This window comes from Dipodomys spectabilis, unplaced genomic scaffold (assembly GCF_019054845.1).
Source record: "Dipodomys spectabilis isolate Male_0828 unplaced genomic scaffold, ASM1905484v1 ptg000033l, whole genome shotgun sequence".
Lineage (NCBI taxonomy): Eukaryota > Metazoa > Chordata > Mammalia > Rodentia > Heteromyidae > Dipodomys > Dipodomys spectabilis.
In genome coordinates, this window is record NW_024870710.1 from 1,112,250 (window position 1) to 1,118,092 (window position 5,843).

A 5,843-nucleotide genomic window follows, 5' to 3' on the forward strand; every position below is an offset into this window, starting at 1 on the left:
ATGGATTCCGCGGAATTCTTCCAAGTGAATTGCCTGCCTTGGATGTCAAAATGTATTCAATAGTTTTTGTATACATGTATAATAATTTCTTCAGAGTTTGTGATTTTTTAATCAGAAATAATTTTAATTCATCTGTTGAAATGAGTAGTACAGAAACTAAAATATTTCTTGTGCTTGTCCAAAAAATATATTTTAAAATATTCTATATTCTATGTTTGCAAAATGTTCATAATTTATTTTATTTTCTCCTTGATATACTTTGAATTCTACATTATTTTATAATATATAGGTTCATTAATGTGTCCTTTCCGATTGCATTCCATATAGAAACAGTTTGCTTCCTTTTTTTCTAGGACTTAATATTATTTTTATTTGGGATAAAATAACAATGTTGTCTAATTTGAAAATATTTGTAAAGTTTATGCTATGTAAATGCCTTTCTGAGGTGAAGATTTAATACACTGATGTCGAAGTAAATTATATGAATTACGTGTGTTGTTACACTTGTAATTTTGTAATCAAATTTTTAATAACTGTTTTTCATTTCTTGTATCTGAAGAATGAAAAATATGGAATACTTCTCAAATTTTCATATTATCCTTGTGCAAGTGCCATGTTAATCTCTGTATTGTAATTTGAGTATACGTGCTGCTGAAGCGTGTAGTATCCTCTAAATTTAAGTAGTTAATCATGCAATCTTTATACAGGTTTATATCTATGGGTGCATACTTGTAACAAGGAAACTTTATTGTTCCTAACAAAGCTATCGATCTTATTTCCCTAAAATTCTGTGAATAGTGGAAAATTTATATTTATCAGTTGATTGCTCACATTTGCAAAATTTTTTTGTCAATGACTATCTTAAGTCTTTTTATACGGAATTTGATCATACTCTCAATTATTTATAGATAGGTCCAAAGGTGATGGCTTTTTCAAATACTTATTTATTCAACTGAATTTGCTTTGCGGACCTAATGGATTCAAAGTAAGCGATGCTTAAGAGCTACTTCTAAACTTCTTAAGCTGACATTTTCCCAAATGAGGTGTTACAGGAACAAATGTCTACCTGAGCCTTTACACTTCTTCCATGTGGGAACAGCCCAACCAGAATATCTTACTCTGACGGCATACACTGTCTTACTAGAAGAAAACGAATCTTGGTTACAAGGGATCATAGAGAAATGAACAGTTCAAACAGAACTGTTCAGACTAGAAGGTATTTTATCAAAATATAATTGTTTATTATACCTTCCATTTCAAAAGTAGCTAACGCCAAGAAGGTGAAAAAATTGTTCGTATGCATGATTACTTAATGTCCTGGCCTGTCTACCATCCAACCAGGCAGGAACTTACACTACTGCCTTTTTATCACCCAATATTTTCATAGTTGCAGGAGAAGTGCGTATGTTTCTCCTCGTTATTAGGCATTAAATTGATAATGTTTTAATCACAGTGTTTCCTCTTGCCTCCATGCTGTAAATCTACAAATGGTAAATCTTTAGGTCTAACTCTATCAAACACTGAAGTAGAGATAATGGAATAATACTTTAAAACAGAGTTTCCTTTAGGACAGTAACTACAACAGAACAATACAAAACGTGTGCCTTTTAATTATATTATATATAGTTATATATTTTTTATTTATATGTGCTGATTTTATATTTCACACAATGAAACTTACTAGAATTAGTTGATAATTTGACAAATAAATTGATATTTATTTATTCCAATAAATAGGATTGGAATATAAATAATTAGGTTTAAAATATATATTAGACTATAAAAAGTATCAATGCAATGTTTTTAGTATAAACTTGTGATACATTCTAACTGTTCTTTGTCTTCTGAATCCACATGGTAAAAAAAACAATGTTTTCCTCTAATCAATAATGGATTTTATTCTGCTGCTGTTTATTCTTTTAACTCGCTTGTCCTAAACTGTTTTACTCCATATTTCTGAAGCATTCCTACTGATTATACCCAAATTTTGCTAAGATGTCTAAAAAATATTATTCTTCTGCAATACCCATGCATCCTAGGAACCCAGGTCCCAGTTACCTGCATCATCAGATAACAGGGGCAAAACTTCTCACCAAAGCCCATGCAACATATCAACACAAAGTAATCAACACAAAGACCCATCTCAATTTCGCATTTCCTATATTTCAGGGCCCCAATTCCTTGAGATGCAGGAATTAGCAGTAAGCAATTGTGAAATACAAGGCTACTTAAAATGAAGGATGAGATCGCAAAATTTGAGAGAAAGTACTGTAATTTAAACATTCAACTTACAGATGACCAGCCCATATGAGTGAACAAGTTCACAAAGTGTCATAAGATTATTTTTAATACCCCTCACCTATTATTAACGAAAGATATGATATGAAGCCCCAGCACTGGACAAAATAACAAGCCCGCCTTTTTTAAACATAGGATCACTCTTACCTACAAGTTTGGTATGCATCTTGCATTCAGTGTAGTTATTCTTTTTATTTTGTGTCTTATTCATGGATGTATTGTGAATTTTATTGAGTATGGTGATAGATGTAACTATGCTGACATGGATAACAACCTATTCGAATGGCTACAAAGTTGTCTATATAGAATTCTCCATGCTTGCTAAGACCCAGGACTCTCACAGGACAGGAAAACAGGTGGATCGATTAGCTTCTCAAATCTATGGTGAATCTTTTGGCAGTGCTGGGATTTGAACTCAAGCCCTAGCAGGCCCAATTGGTGAATGGGTCATGGTGAACACACCAGCTTATGAGGCACTAAGGAGGTAGGCCATTCCCATGACATGAGATGAAGCCCTGGTGGGCGCCAATATAGTCATAAATTCATCATTTAAACAGAGGATCTATATTTCCATACATGGATGGGCAGCATCTTGCATTCAGTGTAGTCATTCTCTTTATTTTGGGTCTTCTTCATTGATGTATTGTGTATTTTCTTTATTATAGGATGACAGATATAACTGTGGTGACCTGCATGACAACCTATTCCCATGAGTATAGAGTGGTCTATGCATTCTCCATCCTAGCTGAGACTCAAGACTTGCACAGCACAGGAAAACTGGCGCAATGGCTGGCTTCTCACATCAGGGTGAATTTTGGCAGTGCTGGTATTTGAACTTTGGGCCTAGGAGGCCCAACTGCCCAATGGGTCCAAGTGATCACACCAGACTGTGAGCCACTAAGGACCTGGTCGGTACCCAGGAACAAAGATCGAGCACCAGGGAGGCCACAATTGTCCTGAATGAATCATTTAAACATGGGATGTATATTCAAATCCGTGTGTGGACTGCATTGTGCATTTAGTGTAGTTATTCTATTTTGTATGCTATTCATGGATGTATTGTGTATTTTCTTCAGTATATGATGACAGGTATAACTGGGCTCACATGATAACAACCAATTCCCATGGCCACAGATTGGCTCATGCATTCTTCATCCTAGTTGAGACCCAGGACTTGCACAGGAAAGGAACCCAGGTGCAAAAATTGGCTTCTGACATCAGGATGAATCTTTTGGCACTGCTGGGATCTGAACTTGGGGACCAGCAGACCAAATTGATGAATGGGTCCATGTGAGCACACCAGCCTGTGAGCCACTAAGGAGTAAGGCTGTTCCCAGGACATGAGATGGACCCCCAGGTGGGGTTGGGGGGACACACAGCAGTCATCCATTCATAAGTTGAAGGTAGTATGCAAATAAGTACACATTTGTATAGAGTAGGAGAGACGATAACCTGTGATGGAATCCAATCTACCATCTGTCTACTGATTCTTGGATCTTTCCAGATGCCTTCACTTCATGACTATTATGATTCTTGTCACGCTTAATCAACACTACTTTACAAATAAGCTATACCCCATGAGTCTTGCCTATGACTTCCTAATCACATCATGCATGAACTACACATTCGATGAGATCGATCACATTCCATGACTTTTCCTGGTCCAGAAACCAGTATCTCAGGATTTCCCACTATTGCTTTCTCATTGGGGTGGGCTGAACTCAAGCCTCAGTCATGGAAAACATACTCCTTGTATACATTTTAAAGACAGGATTTATACTTCCATACAGATGTTCAGTAGATACCGTGTTTGGTGTGGCAGGATTTATACTTCCACACAGATGTTCAGTCCATATCATGTTCAGTGTGGTTATTCATTTTATTTCTGTTTTTATTCATTTATTTATGATTTATTTTATTGACTTTGATGACACCTATACCATTTATTACATTGTTTACATCCTATCACATGCCATCTAAATTTGTAGATGTGTTCTCTATCATGCCTTCCACCCTGGACTCTCCCAGAAAAGGAAAACATGTGTCACACTCGGCTATTTACTCAAAGATTAAATATTTGGCAGTGCTGGTATCTGAACTCAGGGCCTAGCAGGCCCAATTCATGATTGGGTGAGTGTGAGCACAGAAGCCTCTAGCCAATTAAGCTGTCAGGTGGTCCCAGCACTGAGATCAAGCCCCAAGTTTGGCCAAAACAGCAATACATGGATAGGCAGAAGGTGGCATACAAATAAATATATATTGTTAAAGAGTTCCAGAGCTGTCTGTCTATGACTAAATGACATCTATTATGTTCCTACCAACTCTTAGGTATTTATTTTATCTCCATTGAAACAATATTATTCTTTTCATGCTTAATAAACTATTAATTAAGGTCAATTAGCATCCTAGGATTATTGCATCCAATTTTAGACTAGACAAATGTATGAATTACTCTTTAAATCTGTATTCTTATGCATAGGAACGAGTCTCTTGTGATCTCCTGCCATTGGTAAGTGTAAGGATTAGGATTTGAACCCTGGGCCTATGCTGACATGTTAGCTTATGGCTTCCCTGATAGCCTGCCAGCCATCAGCAATGGCAGGCCGGGTCCACTTTGAAACCATGTCATTCAGACAGAGGATGGTCACTGTGCAAATAAAAAATTGTAAAACCATGAGCCCTCTACAGCTCCCCACTTTTTGTGTTTTTCTGCTTTTTTTTTCTTCCTGCAAGCCCTCTGGACCTAGGGTTCCAGGATCAGCTTTGGGTCCCGAGGGTGCACCCCAGCCTAGGGAGAGTGAAGCTGAGTCAAAGTTGCCATGACCTGAATATGGCAAAATACTCAGCACTAAATTGAAATAATAAAGCTCCTTGGTTTGCAATTTTTGCGTTTTCTTTCCTAGCCTGGGATTTGAACTCAGAGTCTTGATGAATCTGTAACAATGTGACGAAAGGTGCAGAGTTGCCATTACTTGAGTTCAAACCCCATGCCAAGCCAAAAATAAATACGTCACTGATCTCAGCAGGAAAGTTAGTTGTGAAGATGGTAGGGAAGGGATGGTAGGGGAAAAACAAACAAGGAGGCAACAATGCTCAATACGAAATGTACTCACTACTTTGGTCATGTAACTGTGACCCCTCTGCACAACAGTTTAAAAATTAAAAAGGTACAAAAAATTATGTAGTGCTCAAGAAGCACTTTGGGGGTAAGAGATGGATGTCTGCATAGCTGTACAAAATTCTACACTGATTTTTTTTCAGTGTTCAGTATGGAACTGAATAAACATAACTGTTTCTGTTACAAATATTAAGTCACTGTCTTGGAACTGGGGCCAGTATTTCTGCCATTGCTGGGATTTGAGCTCACTGTCCAAGTAACTCTTTTGCACCTTGGGTGAAGGCTAAGCTCCCTGTCCTTGAGGAAATAATTTTCAAGCTAGAGTTCCCAGGGCCTGAATTAAGGCCCTGCAATAGAAAAAATATTTGTATACATGTGTAATATATATATATATATATATGTACATATGCATGTTTTTTCATATTAT

At 36.8% G+C, this 5,843-nt stretch overlaps 1 pseudogene; it reads right to left on the reverse strand.

Moving 5' to 3' along the window:
* Nucleotides 1-563: 563 nt before the first annotated feature.
* LOC122105748 lies at nt 564-660 on the reverse strand (annotated as a pseudogene).
* Nucleotides 661-5,843: the final 5,183 nt, after the last annotated feature.